The sequence below is a fragment of the Gymnoscopelus microlampas genome, assembly GCF_963454915.1.
Source record: "Gymnoscopelus microlampas genome assembly, chromosome: 20".
In the NCBI taxonomy this organism is placed as follows: domain Eukaryota; kingdom Metazoa; phylum Chordata; class Actinopteri; order Myctophiformes; family Myctophidae; genus Gymnoscopelus; species Gymnoscopelus microlampas.
The window spans coordinates 23389705-23407094 of NC_139957.1; the positions used below are offsets into that span (position 1 = coordinate 23389705).

At 44.2% G+C, this 17390-nt stretch overlaps 1 protein-coding gene across 1 annotated transcript in view; it reads left to right on the forward strand.

The window, feature by feature from the left end:
- myo10l1 (myosin X, like 1) overlaps positions 1-17390 on the forward strand; it is a gene marked incomplete at both ends in the record, with an annotated part of 55602 nt that overhangs the window by 4814 nt on the left and 33398 nt on the right. The gene's annotated exons all lie outside the window — the stretch shown is intronic.

Sequence of the window (17390 nt, forward strand, 5' to 3'; positions counted from 1 at the left end):
TGTAGGTCCATCCTTCATCCCACAGATCAATAGAAGCTCACTGTCAAGATGCTCTACTTTCCTGCCCCAATTCCCCCCCCTGCCTCCTCGTCTTCCTCATTATGCAAAACACATCGCACTGACGAAGAGAACCATCATTATGGGAACACAAGCAACTCACTTTAGGATGTCAGATGTCAATAGCAGTGCAAGGTCGTCTGTAGTCCAGGCAGACCAGGCTGCTCGCTCCAACCCAAACACTTTAATGCCACAGCCATTGCCAAAATAATGGAATTGAAGTGTGTGTGTGTGTGTGTGTGTGTGTGTGTGTGTGTGTGTGTGTGTGTGTGTGTGTGTGTGTGTGTGTGTGTGTGTGTGTGTGTGTGTGTGTGTGTGTGTGTGTGTGTGTGTGTGTGTGTGTGTGTGTGTGTGCGCGTGCGTGCGTGCATGCGTGCGTGTGTGTGCGTGTACGAATTTGTGTAATCTGTATTAGAGTGCGTGAACTGCCCACACATGTACATGCACATGCACTTCTGTGTATGTAGATCTCTGGATTTTAGATTTTACGTTGGCTGATGTGGAGTGCTGGGAGCACGCGCACACACACGGAAACACACAGACACATGCACACAAATATGCACACACTTACTTACTTAGAGACACGCACACATGCGCTCCAGTTGGCAGCATGTGGAGCTAATAATAGACCTGGTTCTCTGGCCCCGATTCAACAACCTCAATCCTCCCTTTTTACCCCAAAGCATAGCAAACACATTCATGTTCACATTCACCATGGATTCATGTTACCATGGCTCTTCTAGACATGGAGTGGACTTATGGAGCTATGGCCGTTTACAGTATCGTGATTCTCAAACATTTTCATGTCAAGGAGCCCCAAATTGATATGTATTTGGCTACGGACCCCATTTGAAAAGAAGTTGTGCGAGGGAAACCCCCTGAGACAAGATTTGTCAAGATTCTTCAAAACGTGTTAGCCTTTTTTTTAATATAGAGCTACAAGCTGGGTTGTCAGACATCAATTTTTGAATAGGCGAAAAATAATATAGGGCTTAAATGTTTAAAGTCATCCTCATTTTACTGGGGACCCCAACAACGCTCTTGTTGTATCTACGGACACAGCAGTGAGAACACAAATCTCCCAAAATACACAGACATAATGTAATGTGAAAGAGTGTTCACTTTGCTGCGGATTATGTATGTTCTCAACTACCCACCCCCCCCCCCCCCCCACCCCCATCCAGGTCTCTACCTCTCTTTTCCCTCCCTCTATGCTTCTCTCTACCGCTCCTCATGTCTCCATCCCTCGCTCTGCCTCTTCGCCTCTGCATCTCTCGCTCCATCACTCTCTCTGCCTCACCTCCCCTCTGCCTCCTTCCACCTCTCTCGCTCTCTCCCACTGTGGGCTGTTGGTGTTTAAATGTTAACTCTATAGGAGAAACTGCTGAATATTTAATGACTAATCAGCAGGGTGGGGGCGGGGTTACACTGCCCTTGACATGCCATGCACTGCACCATGCACGTTCTCCCGATGAGGGCAGGAAGTAATTTTTTTCCAGCTCAAGACAAGTCCTTGAATACAACTTGCACTTTTTCACCCCCAGAATATGGAAATGACCCCAAAAATATGACAGTGACCTTTCAGGGTTGTTAATATAGTTCACAGTATTTGTATACCTAGCACTTTTACCTTAGCGCGAGGTATACTCTTAGTTGCTTGTTTTAGAAGAGAATGCACTTAAGACTTCTGGTGATTAGTAGTTTCGTTCCCTACCTATGTTGAATGCACTTATTGTAAGTCGCTTTGGATAAAAGCGTCTGCTAAATGACTGTAATGTAATGTATTGTAATGTAATGTTATGTAATGTATTTGCAATAGCATCTCTCCCCATTTTTGGGGTGAACTGCTCCTTTAAATCAATATTTAAATCAACATTTAAGTTAAATGAACTACCGGTATGTATTTTGCCGTGTAACTCCATGGTTCTGTGTAAGTGACAGACCATGACCCAGTTCACTATATCACACACACTGGCTCATCATAGCTGCCCTCTCTGCATGATTTAGCATTACATTATTTGCCATTCAGATATTCAGATTTCATCCTTGAGGTTTTGTCACGTGTATATGCGCATAAAGCCTAATTGATGGTCTGTCACACGACAGCGTTGTGCCCCAAAATACTGTAGCAGCGCTACAAAGCGCTACAAGCTCACAACGCGTCGCAGATGCAACGCGCTGTGAGGTTGTAGCACTGCTATTTTCGCTGTGCAACGACATCATGCGACAAAGTATGAATCGGGCTTTAGACACGCACTCACGTGCACATACTGTACAAAAACAGGTCATGTTAGCAATGAGTTATCTGGATTGAGAGAAGTAATGTGACCTGGATTTCAGTGCGAGCGTTGAAGCTGCAGTGAGACCTCATGCAAGCACAGAACATGCTTCCAACACTCTCACACACACACACACACACACACACACACACACACACACACACACACACACACACACACACACACACACACACACACACACACACACACACACACACACACACACACACACACACACACACACACACACACACACCTGCATATGCAGCCATGCTTTATTGCATGCTTCTAATCAGAGTAATGGTTTGTGTGATCCAATACAGACACAACCTGCTGGACGTGGCTGCTGATTGATCACCTCATTCATTCACCTTCACAGTTTCATATGGCCCACCCTCTTTTGTCCTTCTGAAGACCCCATAGATTACTCAGTCATATAATGAAATGTTATACTGGCACACAAACTCATGCATGCACGCACATGACAGAGAGAGAGAAACATACCATAGATGTAGATAGATAGACAAACTCTCTCTCTCTCTCTCTCTCTCTCTCTCTCTCTCTCTCTCTCTCTCTCTCTCACACACACACTCTCACGCTAAAGCTGTCCACCCCATTCCCCCCTTCTGTGGTATTTTGGTCTGATCTCCAGCAGGAAATGAGGCAGTGATCCCCCCCCCATGGATCCCCTCCAGGGAATATGTATGGATTTCTAAATCTTAAAGAAGAATGACAAGGGTATTATCCACCCAGCTAGTGAATGGAAGATGTGGAGTACAGGGGTAGGGCCTATACATGAACCATGGTAGTGTGGCAGATTATTGTGGTCTCCAGCCCTCTAACCTTACTCAGTAGGAACTGTGAATAAGGCAATGGCCTATTGGTGTAGATATTTGGTGTAGTGCACAGTGGGCACTCAGTCATAGCTGAGCTCAGGGTCAAGCCCTTTTGGCTGTGAGATACCTTCAACAGTTGTAGTTTACAGTCACTCAAAGCACCATTTGATACTATGATGACATGACAGGTACACTCTATTAAAAAGTTGAAACGTTCATCACAGAAAGTGTTTCTCAATAGTTTTTCTATTTGGTGATAAGTCATAACCATATCAATGCACCGTTACAGTAAGTCTTCACTTCACTTAAAGGGATAGTTCACCCCCAAAATGACTTGTTTTCAATCTTTTATCTATTACACACCCCATGGAGACTTGACTTCTTTGTTGACTACATTTTGTTTTTGTCGCATTCCTAAGCCAATAATTTGATGACTGGCGGACCGGTAAACAGCGGTTCCGGTAGGAGACACAAAGGAGACTCTTTGTGTCTCCTACCGGAACCACTGCTGGTCATCAAAGTATTGGAATTATAGGAATACGACAAAAACTAAAAAATATCCATGAATTCAAGTCTCCATGGGGTGACTAATCAATAGAAAATTTTGGGGGCGAACTATCCCTTTAACAACATCAGACATAGCTATTGATGTGGAAGGCAATCAATATGCTGGGTTATACTCTGGCATGACTCAACATGACTCAAGATTGCTTACTATCAAAAGAAATAAGTGATTGCACAAAATTAGCACCACTTCTTGCAATTTGTGAATAACCTAAGAATTGTAGGTCTTTGATTGACAAAATATGTGTACACTGGGCTATAGCTGGCTTTTTAAGAGATATTTCAATAATTTACTTTAGGTCATTCTTATTTCCATCCCAAAATGAATAATCAGTATTAAAAAACTAAAAACAAAACAAACTACAATACACTGTCCTGTATGTACTGTCCGGGGGTGACTACATGTACACCCCATTCACAGTAAAATCCTCAGTGTTAATTTCATTCTGGGAGTTTACAAACAGATCAATTTGGTTACATTTGTATACTCTCAGAGTTACAAATGGATACATTAAATCATTAAATAATTGTACTCGCACACAGTACAAAACATATCATTTTTTAGTGTAAATGTGGACTACTGGTCAATGTTTACTCAGGATTTTTCTTTGTAGCGCCTACTGTCCTTTCATTCTATTCTGAGCCCTAGGGTTTCATCAGACGTGACCCCAGGGAGAGCGGCAGGTCTTTTTAATAATATCATATCAAACTCTGATGAATAGAATTCTGCAGGTCTCCTCTGTTCCGCTGTAAATGTAGGTCACTGTGCCTACAGCTCTTCCTCTCTCCCCTCCTCTCTATTTTTCTCTACTCTCTCTTTCTCCACTCTCTCTCTCTCTCTCTCTCTCTCTCTCTCTGTCTCCTTTCTCTCTATCTTCATCTAGCTCCTCTCGCTCCTCTCTCTGTCTCTAGTTAATACGTAAAGTCAGATGAAGAGAAACTGTCCCCAACGGCTCCCCTCCTGAATCATGCAAAGTAGCTCCAGACATCAGAGAGCTTTACAGGGATGTGCCAGTGTGTGCATGTGTGTGCGTGTGTGTGTGCGCGCGCGTGTGTGCGTGTGTGTGTGTGTGTGCGTGTGTGTGTGTGTGTGTGTGTGTGTGTGTGTGTGTGTGTGTGTGTGTATGTTTGTGCGTGCACGCGAGCGAGCTCATGCATGCGTGCGTGCGTGCAAACACATCATGCAGGATAAGGATATACTGTACCACCGAAGACAAATTAGACTTAACTTAACCATGCTCCATTTCATGCACGGGTATTCTCTCTCCCACTATTACTCTCCCTGCCACTCTTTCTTGTTCTTTCTCTCTTGCTCTTGCTCTCCCTTTCCCCTCACTATTTCTGTCCTTTTCTGTTCCCTTTCTCTCACAAATGATAAATTATTAAACATCAACCGTCCCAGTTTAGGTAGTCAGGCTAGTTAGTTGCTGGTCATGTGTATTCATATGCACTATGCATATGCACACACACAGCATGCATGCTAAAAGTCACCAGTGGTCTGCGCCACAGGGGACACCATTACAAGAATTCTTTTGTCCTTTCAAAATGTATTTGTGCTGCGATCTTGTACATCTGCTATTTTTGAAAGGTTTTGAAAAATCTTGAAAGTGTGAGAACTAACTGATTTAGAAGAATTTGTAGAATCGGCCTCAGGTCTCAATGGGTTATTTTTTTGGGGACATACAAGGTTTCCACCCGACAGCAACGATTTGATGGTTTACTGTAGATAGAGGCAATGGGTCATATGAATGTAACTACCCTTCGTGCCCTGCAAACACTGTGCCAGTGTGCCAGCGTGCACTGTCTGTGTAAAGTATCATTCATAGTCGGACGTAAGGATACGTAACGAGCGCCGGCGCTCCTTGCGTTGCCGTTTTTTACTCCCCCTCCGTCACTTACGGCTCCAGTTTTTCCGTCCGTTAAGTCGACATTCACCGTCAGCCCGACGTACGTTCACTACGTTTTGCCTGTAGTACCACTGGGCTACAATGCCATTTTCATAGCATTGTAGCGTCACAAAACCTGTTGCCAGATTTTGTGAGAGAAATAAGTAACCAGGTCTATGAAAACAAGCCCAAAAGAATCGACTAGGCCACATATGAGATATGAAAATAGCAGATCTACAATATATATTTGAGAATCACTGGTTTAAATAATAATTGGCCCAAATAAGCAACTACACTTTAGAAACAAGCCCAAATAAAACCGCAACCACCAATAAAAAATTGCTTGTTTGTTTACAAGCAACTATACAGAAAAATAAGCCCAAAGTCGCTTATAATAAGCAGACATGGCAACATTGGGTACGGTACGGTACGGAGCGACCATGCATGTGTCTGTAAAGAACGGACGGAATCCCTCACCCCCTGACGCACGTTTCAGACCCATCTAGGGACTTTGAACGGGCCTTAAGCCTCGTCTTCTGTTCCACTGTAATTTGCCCTGGATTGGAAAGCCACACTTTGCCTTTGTGATTGAAATGACTCAGTATTCAGTGATAGTCAGGGGTCTTAGATAGAGCCGACTTTAGTGTGTGTGTGTGTGTGTGTGTGTGTGTGTGTGTGCGTGCGTGCGTGCGTGCGTGCGTGCGTGCGTGCGTGCGTGCGTGCGTGCGTGCGTGCGTGTGTGTTATAGCGCCACCATGAGGCTGATAAAAAGAATGTCAAGTGGCATTTCTTCCTTGGCCTAGTGGGAATGTGCATGCAAAATTTCACGGAAATTGCATGCTGTGTTCATGATTTGAGGCATTTTGTTCAAAACTGAGCACTCCTGCAAACGTTGTAAGCCAATCTTAGCCAATCAGGATGGAATATGAAAAATCTGAAAAACACGTTTTGTTTACAGTAATGACAATAGAGATACTGTGTACCGATTTGCGTGATGTTTGGACAAAATTTGTTGGAGTACTGCCAAAAATGCCTTTTCGGCCTGTCGGAGACAATAAGGAAAGATAAAGGAAGACTGATTTGGTGTTTCTCTGCAGGTTCACAGCTGTGCATCCTTCCAAATAATAGTTTCAAGTCCCTTGTAAAGATGGAGAAAAAGGGGGAGAGATGCAGGGCAGGGCAGATGAGGAGAGAGAGGGACAAATTAATTGCGAGTGGGAAGCAGGGAGGTTGAGAACAGAGGAGAGAGACGAGAGAGAGGGACAGGCGCAGGGATGAAAGAGAAGTGACACGTAAAGAGAAAGGAGAAATGAGAGTGATACTGATGAGTGATGTTTGAGACACAAGGAGGAATATATAACTTGAAAGGAAAGAGCCTGCCATTGGGATTTGGAGGGGGGAGAGAGAGAAGAGGGCTTTATCCAAAGCTACTACACTTGGATGATGTGCCACAAACTGTTCAAACCTCTCCAACGACCGCGGCCAGGCAACCTACCGCAGTATCAAGGGACATCAGAACAAGACATGACCACTGCCTGTCATCAGCCTGGCCTTGGACTTTTGCTTTCCTCACGGACATAACTGTGGATTATACCAGTAAAGCAACCGTTTGTGGACTGTGTGGCTGAACTTGACACATGCCGATACTCTGCACGTTAATCTCATGTACAACGCACTGATACTCTTCTTGCACTATGTCTATGTCATGAACAGTATATACCAGCTAATATGCTCATGCACCTTATTTCTAAACCTCATGCACATAATATTTGGATGGATATGCTATGTGTAAATATGTAGATACGTTGAATCTCTGGCTGTTTCGTGAACGCAAAGAGTACAACTCTTAGCTCCAATCAAACGGACCACCAGGTTTATGAACAGCTTCCACCCGGCTATCATCAGACTGTTGAACAAGGCATGACCACCATCTCTTTTCTGATTCCTTCTCCCCCCTTCTTTCTTTTCTCTCTCTTTCTGGACAACAATCAAAACAAATTTCACCTACTGTTTTACACCTGTAAATCTGTGATGTGAGTCATGTGACAATAAAGATTATTCTGATTCTGAGCTGCACAGGGCAGGATAACACATCACACCACTCAGACAATTTATCCCAAGCACATAAAACACAGAAAGGCTCTCTCACTGTCTAGACTCTAGAGACTATCACACACACAAGCAAACACCAGTCTCACACACCAGGGATAGGATTAAGAGATCTATTGAAAATAGAATCAAATATTTAATAGCACAAAAGTCACATCAGAATAAAAGTAGAATAGACAGTCCAGATCTCAAACAATGTAACATCAGAGCATGTAGGGTGTAGGCAAAAAACCTCTATGATGCGTGCGTGCGTGCGTGCGTGCGTGCGTGCGTGCGTGCGTGCGTGCGTGCGTGCGTGCGTGCCTGCCTGCCTGCCTGCCTGCCTTGATTGAGGAGCTGGTCATAAAGGTTGTACGGAGAGTGTTGAGTGGACTGAGTCAAAGTGGTAAGTCATAAGATATTAGTCAGTGAACTCCACATGAACTACTGTATCTAATGCAGTGGTTCCCAAACGGTATGCTGCGGCACGCTGGTGTGCTGAGGCACGCTGGTGTGCTGAGGCACGCTGGTGTGCTGCGAAACTGGTCCAGGTGTACCATGGGATTTTGTGACAACCACACATTATTATTGCAATAATATATAAAAGAGAGACTTTTGGCACTCAACTGTTCACCACAGAGCTACAGCAGTAGAGTGTAAGTAGTACAGTGTTAGTCAAGTAGAATAGATGTATTTAAGAGCATGATGTCTGGGTGCCTACGGGGGGGCCTCTCCGCTGCTCTCAACAGACTTTATCACATCTGTTACACAAAGATGTGATGAACACACACACACACACACACACACACACACACACACACACACACACACACACACACACACACACACACACACACACACACACACACACACACACACACACACACACACTAGGTGGACTCTTGTTTGAAGAGTGGCCTGACATATTACTGTAGTATCCCAGTATTGTTCTATTTTTAAACTGGACTTCAGTGGAGTGAATGAGTGACCTTTACATGGTACTAACATGATAATTATCTACTAACACATGTGGGTGCAGATTATGTGTGAGGGAGAGAGGAATAAGAATGTGGGTCATGAGAGAAAAAGAGGGGGAAAGAGAGAGAAAGATTAATTAGTAAGTAATGTATGTGCACAGCAAAATCCTGAGTGTTACATAATGTAACTCTGACAGGATCCTAATGGTCAATTCTTACACCGTCAGACTTACATTACTGCAACACTCTGGATTTTACCGTGAGAATATTACATTCTGTGGCTCATACATACAGTACCTGTACAAGCAATGTATGGCTTTCTGGTCCTGTTATGCTACATTTATTCTACTATCGTATGATGAAGTATAAATTAGGCTATACAGTAGATCAATCTGTCTGTTCCCCCCTCACCCTGCCCAAGTTCTCTCTCTGACACACTCCTTTACCTTCTCTCCCTAGAGTCACCGACTCCTAGTACCTACCAACACTTATTTTCCCATTCTCTCTCTCTGGCTATCCTCCCACACCCGGCCTATACCGTCCCCTTCAGTCCCCGACTCTCTAGTTACCATGGTGACAACGGATGACATAGATGAGATGGGGGCTGTGGGTAGAGGAAGAAAAGCTGTAAAGCTCTATATTTTCGTTGTGTTTTCATCATGTTGCATCACAGCTAGCCTGTTAATGCTGAAACCAGAACATCATTGCAATCCTTATGTAGCTGACCTCACCCAACACATACTGTAGCAACCACCTCTATTCTCCCTCTCATATTACCAAACAAAGTGCACATTTAAATGTATCCAGCAAATACCAAAACACTTCACTAGTGGTGGTGATGCAATGTTGCTTCGGTTCATCTGTCCGTCTGCCCATCTGTCCAGGCTGACTGGCCTTTCCTTTAGCACTACCCTTAGGCCATTTTTTAGCGGCGCTGGCACGGCGCTGAGCACTTTCGGTCCTGCTCTATACCTGGCTTTTCCGTCAACGTTCTGATTGGTCAGTGTAACGGACCCAAAGGGGGGTTTCCATGAGTATAGATGTGTGGTCCCAGATACTTTTATTTTGAAGGGCTTCCTGCCAAAACATCAGGTCTGTGAGGCTTTTACTTGAAGAGTTTCCTGCTTACAGGAGCAAATCAGCTGCAATTGGAGTAATCAAGTTCACCTGGTGCTGATGGCCAGGGGGCTACAGGTGCCTGGCAGCAAACAATAAAAGAGGCTCTGTGGTAGAGGAGCAAAAAGGATGTGTTGCAAATGTTTGTAAACTAATAGACCCTGGAAGGATGGGTTAAGGACGGACGCCAATGGACCCTGGAAGGATGGGTGACGGTGACGGACGGAAGGAAGGTTAAAATGACAAACTTGGAAGGAATGGAAGCCACACACCATGCCACTGTCTACCACAATTAGCACCTAGCTGGAAGGGGAACAAGGTGACTGTCATTTCTATTGTTTGTTTAAACTTGTTGTATTGTTCACAGTTGATTTCTGATCTTATTGTTGAACTCCATTTTATTCTAAGGTTTATTTTCATTTCTAATGTGTAAGCTATTGTATAAGTGCTATGGGAAATGCAAATGTATTATGGTGCTATTTGATGTATTGATTTATGTTGTGTATTTTATGCTTCCCTTTATAGTTTCTACGTTGAGTACCGAAATAAAATCCTTAAAACTCATCAGTCAAGTCTCCACCCCCTTACTGTCCAGCTGGGTCGCTACAGTAGAAACTTCACCCAAGGGGCCTGCTGTCTTCTACAACTCTTCACTACTCATCCTCTGCATGTACAACACCGGAGCTCAAACTAAACCAACAAGCCTGCTGCGCATTGGACAGTGCATGGTCTAATCTAATGAATCTGGTGAACAGTCACATTAACACAAACACTACAGCTACATGACAGAACAGTATACACACGGTCAGGAAACAAAGAATAAGGACTTTACGGAAAGTGAACTGTGAACACGTCTATGGACATCTTGCATACAAAGGTTGTTGAATTTAATTTCAGTTTATGGTTTAGGCTACATGTAAAGTTGTTTATTGTTTACAGTGAGTTTGTAATACAGTGATTTAAGGTACATATTTGTTTTGTGTTACTTTTATTTACGGTTATTCAATTTCAAGGTCTTTATTTAGTTACACCTATAGCCTGTTTTACTTGAAATTTAATGCAAAATGCCAGATGTAAGCATTACGGCAAACCATTCAGATATGGACAATGCAGATTTAGGAGAGGTTGAGAATATGGTAAAGGGGCTTCTCTCCATGTATGACCAGTGGAAGGCTATTGTACGCATCACAAGAAAACAGTTAAAGTTCAACATTGCAGAAAGCGACCCAGGACTTCTCCTGGACACCTTGGATAAGTGTAAGGATATCTTGAAACTCTACTCTGAAATCCAAAAACACGGCACTCCAGATAATCATGTAAGACTAAGAGTAGATGCATGTGAATTTATCTCGAAAGACATTTTTAAAATTGCATATGAAAGGATTCTTGACAATGATTTTGATGGAACAGAAGTGCAGGCTCGTTTTAATGAACTACTTGGCTATGACCCTTTTCACTGTATTAATTGTACTTCATCACAACTGGATACCAAGTGTAGTAAACACTCTGCATCTGTGGCAGCAGTATCAGAGCTTGCCATGAAGGAAGCTGAACACAAGGTGCGGATTGAAGAAGATAAACGGAAGGAAAGGACATGGGAGCTGGAAGAGCAGCAAAGGAATGTCCTGGAGGCTCAGAAGATTGAGTTGGAGCTGCTACACGCAGAGAAGGAAGTAATGGTTGCTAGAGCCAAGTTGCAGGAAGCCGTCATCCAGACTGACGACTTCTATCTGGCCGAAACCCACATGTCTGAAGAGGAAGTGTCTCCAACAACAGTAATTCACAATCCAAAGGTCACGTCAAATTCACACCCAGAGGTCCCTTCCCCCACACAGGTCATTTTAGGAGAAGCAAAAGCTGAAGGTCTGTGCCACGATGTTCCCGTCAAGGAACTGCCTCTAACCACCCCTGTTGAGGCCAGTGAAGGACAAGAGAAAATGCCTCTGCCCAAGGATGGACCCAGTTTTCCAGGCAATCGGCTGGATACTGTGCAACTTGCCAAACAAACTAAAAGGAAACCAGCCAGGGCTGGAAGGTTCAAGGCCCAGGGCACTAAGGTCATGGAGGACAATGCTGAGCATGTGACCATTGAAGATGGAGGACTCAAGGAGGGAGGACTTAAGGTGGGAGACAGATTGCACAGCCCCTCCCTTCCTATTATATTTAGAATGTTAAATGAGTATGGGGTCACGTAATTTGGAAAAATAAATCATTGTGATTTATGCCAAGTTTTTAAATTCACTTATGATTTAGTGGGAGTGTAACGGACCCAAAGGGGGGTTTCCATGAGTATAGATGTGTGGTCCCAGATACTTTTATTTTGAAGGGCTTCCTGCCAAAACATCAGGTCTGTGAGGCTTTTACTTGAAGAGTTTCCTGCTTACAGGAGCAAATCAGCTGCAATTGGAGTAATCAAGTTCACCTGGTGCTGATGGCCAGGGGGCTACAGGTGCCTGGCAGCAAACAATAAAAGAGGCTCTGTGGTAGAGGAGCAAAAAGTGTTGCAAATGTTTGTAAACTAATAGACCCTGGAAGGATGGGTTAAGGACGGACGCCAATGGACCCTGGAAGGATGGGTGACGGTGACGGACGGAAGGAAGGTTAAAATGACAAACTTGGAAGGAATGGAAGCCACACACCATGCCACTGTCTACCACAATTAGCACCTAGCTGGAAGGGGAACAAGGTGACTGTCATTTCTATTGTTTGTTTAAACTTGTTGTATTGTTCACAGTTGATTTCTGATCTTATTGTTGAACTCCATTTTATTCTAAGGTTTATTTTCATTTCTAATGTGTAAGCTATTGTATAAGTGCTATGGGAAATGCAAATGTATTATGGTGCTATTTGATGTATTGATTTATGTTGTGTATTTTATGCTTCCCTTTATAGTTTCTACATTGAGTACCGAAATAAAATCCTTAAAACTCATCAGTCAAGTCTCCACCCCCTTACTGTCCAGCTGGGTCGCTACAGTCAGGTCTGTCAACGTTCTGATTGGTCAGGCCCGCCAAGGTTCTGATTGGTCAGGTCCGTCAACGTTCTGATTGGTCAGGCCCGTCGAGGTTCTGATTGGTCAGGTCCGTCAACGTTCTGATTGGTCAGGCCCGTCGAGGTTCTGATTGGTCAGGTCTGTCAACGTTCTGATTGGTCAGGCCCGTCAAGGTTCTGATCGGTCAGGCCCGTCAAGGTTCTGATTGGTCAGGCCCGTCAGGGTTCTGATTGGTCAGGCCCGTCAAGGTTCTGATTTGTCAGGCAAGGGGACTATTCATGACATCACTATGATGTCATGAATATAGAATTAGATGTCTATATAAACAATGACTAAATAAACAATGAGTAATATCTAGAAATATTTAGTAATTTCATTTTATTATTCATTTGGCTAAAGTCTCCTTCTAGGTAAGTTTTTAGCGGCGCTAGCCGCTCTATACTATACCTTTAGGTATAGAGCGGATCCTGCTCTATACCTGACTTTGTCCGTGTTCACCGTCAACGCTCTGATTGGTCAGACTCGTCAACGCTCTGATTGGTCAGACCCGTCAACGCTCTGATTGGTCAGACCCGTCAACGCTCTGATCTGGGACGATCAACTGTCGTTCTCGGCAAACATCGCATCAGTGACACGGTCCTGCAGATTCCTCCTCTACAACATCAGGAGGATTCGCCCCTTCCTCACGGAGAAGGCAGCCCAGGTGCTCATCCAGGCTCTTGACATCTCCCGCCTGGACTACTGCAACTCCCTCCTGGCTGGTGCTCCGGCATCTGCCATCAGACCTCTGGAGCTTGTTCAGAAAGCTGCAGCTCGTCTGGTGTTCAACCGCCCCAAGTTCTCCCACACAACTATCCTTCTCCGTTCTCTACACTGGCTCCCCGTAGCAGCTCGGATCCAGTTTAAAACCCTGGTGCTAGCCTATAGGGCAGTGAAAGGAACAGCTCCTTCTTACCTCCGGGCTATGGTCGATGCCTACACCCCTGCCCGACCACTTCGATCTGCCACCTCGGGGCGACTGATTGCCTCGTCACTCAAGGGTCCTTCTGGTCGATCAACACGGTCACAACTTTTTTTCTGTTCTGGCCCCACAGTGGTGGAATGAACTTCCCACTGATGTCAGGACAGCAGAGTCACTGCCCATCTTTTGCCGCAGGCTGAAAACACTACCCTTCCTCTTTGTCTTGTACAAGAAAATGCTACACATAATAGACTTATAACATAGCATGATCCCCTAATTTAGCAGAAGATTAGGATTCCGGGGCTGATATATGGTACAAGGAAGCCAGTGAGTCAGTCCATGGGTCCAGATTCAGATTCTACATAGAGATTACTCAAATAGGACATATTTTGGTGATGTTATTCAGAAATGCATTATTAGTGTATATTCAATGGCGGCCACCTTGCAAAATGGCCGCCATCTTGAATTTTTAGGTGGCTGCTAAAATGTTATTAAAAGAATGGTATATGAGCCAATTTTGGTGCTTGCTTCTAAGCTATTTTACTTCTAAATGTGATTTGACTGTATATAGCCTACTGTACAATGGTGGCCATCTTGAAAAATGGCTGCCATCTTGAATTTTTACATGGGTAACAGGTTTCATCAAAAGAGCAATACCCAAAGAGTGTGTGTGCCAATTTTGGTGCATATCTATGACATTTTATTGTGAAATTACTGCGAATTACTGTATATTCAATGGTGGCCATCTTGAAAAATGGCCACCATCTTAAAATCTTTGTTTTTTATCAAAAGAGCAATACCCAAGGAGTATGTTTGCCAATTTTGGCGCTTGTATCAATGTGATTTTGTTGGGAAATGTAATATTACTCTATATTCAATGGCGGCCATCTTGAAAAATGGCCGCCATCTTGAATTTTCAGGTGGCTAACGGGTTTTATCAAAACAGTACTACCCAAGGAGTATGTTTACCAATTTTGGCGCTTTTATCCGGAAGTGAACGATTCGCCTGTTTTTCGCCTGTTATCTGCCTAGCTATCTCCTATTCGTTTCTTTTCATTATTTTCCATTCTGGTTCTGTTTTTGTCAAGTTATTTTGACTGACTGTACTAAGAGCTAACTCCTCAAGCTACTCCTCTCTCGCCATCTTCGAATTAATCTTTCCAGCTGATTAAAGCCGTAATATTCATTCAAAAGAAATTCATCTCGCCGCACAAATCGAAGAACCATTTCTTTCAGTTTCGGTTTTCCCATTTTTTCCAGTTTTGCCAGTTCCCACTTGATGTTGTGTGGGAGTTCTGACTGCTCCAGATCGTACTGAATAACTGTTAGCTTGCATAATGTCTTCAGACTAGGCCTCAAATCTAACATGAACAGTTTATCAGTGCAAACAGGCGCTGAGAACGTTCCGGATGAGTTGAAGAAGCATCGTTTGTATCCTCCAAAGATGATGATACGATCTCCCACCATGCAACATAACATTCCATACATTGAAAACGGGCCTTTTCCTTTGGGCTCCACCTTCTTCCAGGAGAAGGTCTCTGGATTGAATTTCCACAGCAAGTCCTTGTTATCGTGTTGGCCACCAAATATGTACAGCTCTCCATTGTAGGCAAAGGCTGAATGTTCCTCACATACTTCTGCAACAAGATGTCCAGAAGGAGTGCTCAGCCAGCAGTCGGTCTCTGTGTCAAACACACTAATGTTGTTGTTAGACCATCGCTGTCTGCCCCCAAATACAAACATCTTTGTCCCAATGATCGTGGCAGAGTAACCCCAGAAAGCAGTTGGTGGAGTGCCTCTGGTGTTAATTAAAGCCCCGACCATTGTAGTGATGTCCAACTTGTAGATGACATTAGTGTATCCAGCTATCATGGCATATATGGCCTTCCCCAGGACACAGGCTGGGTGGAAGTCCTCATTCTCTGGAACATTCCCACAAACCCTGGGCTTGAACCATCTGTGGGTGTCGACATCAAATGCATAAAGAAATCCGAACCCCAAAATGTAGATGGAATGTTCGATCAGCATAGCTGACAGCCTTTTCCTTATGATGGGAACCTCAAGGTGACGTTCTCCTCTTCCAGCTGCTGTCACATGGGGTAACGTCATCCAGCACAGAGACACTGTGTTGAAGACATGCACGTCAGTCCGATCATTCCTCCTGTCTCCTTCAAAGCAGTAGACCTCATGTCCAACTACCACAGCAAGATCGAAACAATTATTTTCTCTTCCAATCCAATGTAACACCCAGTGAAACATTTCGCTCACCAACACGAATCTGGAGCTGATAAACAATTTACAAGAGGAAGTTGTAAGAAAGCAGGTTGATTCCCTGGTAAATCACATTTGTGCCTAGGACAAGTCATTTTGAAGGACAGTTACATGGTTGTGATGATGACGTGATGTCTTTGCGTGATGACGTCATCAAAATAAGTAAATAATACATTATTACACAAACCAGTGATTTTTAGCGGCGCTAGCCGCTCTATACCTTTAGGTATAGAGCGGATCCTGCTCTATACCTGGCTTTGTCCGTGTGCGTCAAGATGCTGATTGGTCCGGTGCGTCAAGATTCTGATTGGTCAGGTGCGTCAAGATGCTGATTGGTCAGGTGCGTCAAGATTCTGATTGGTCAGGTGCGTCAAGATTCTGATTGGTCAGGTGCGTCAACAAAGTGATTGGTCAAGCTTCACGTGACACGTGGCTATAGACACATTATAAACACATATTGATGGTAAAATGTATCAAAGGCGCCGCTACCTTCACACAGGGTGTGATTTTTAGCGGCGCTAGCCGCTCTATACCTTTAGGTATAGAGCGGATCCTGCTCTATACCTGACTTTGTCCGTGTTCACCGTCAACGTTCTGATTGGTCAGACCCGTCAACGCTCTGATTGGTCAGACCCGTCAACGCTCTGATTGGTCAGACCCGTCAACGCTCTGATTGGTCAGACCCGTCAACCCTCTGATTGGTCAGACCCGCCAACGCTCTGATTGGTCAGACCCGTCAACAAAGTGATTGGTCAAGCTTCACGTGACACATGGCTATAAACACATTATAAACACATATCGATGACATAATGTATCAAAGGCGCCGCCACCTTCACACAGGGTGTGATTTTTCCAATTACATACAGGTTATCTCACAATCGAATGGCTGGATTGTCATGAAACTTGCTGAGCACTTTCATGCTCCCAGAAGCATGAATCACAGTCATTTAGGTGACCCTATGACTTTGCATCTAGTGTCACCCTCATGGCACACAAGAGATCGCATGTGTGTGTGTGTGTGTGTGTGTGTGTGTGTGTGTGTGTGTGTGTGTGTGTGTGTGTGTGTGTGTGTGTGTGTGTGTGTGTGTGTGTGTGTGTGTTTCTGTGTCTGTTCACGGGTAATCTTGCAAACTAATAGGCTGATCATATTTCTTGTGAACAGTGCACACTGCCAGTAGGCCAAGGGACTTCATTCCTGAATATATTTCAAACTGGTCAGCGACAACTACAGTATGTCATTTTTGTGAATTAATAATCGCAGTGGAATTGTCCCTCTAGGATATGGTATGTTGTCCCACAAGGCTATGGACCGGAACTAGCCAATCGAGCACAAGTTGTCCGTCCCGCATAAGGGATCTGCACT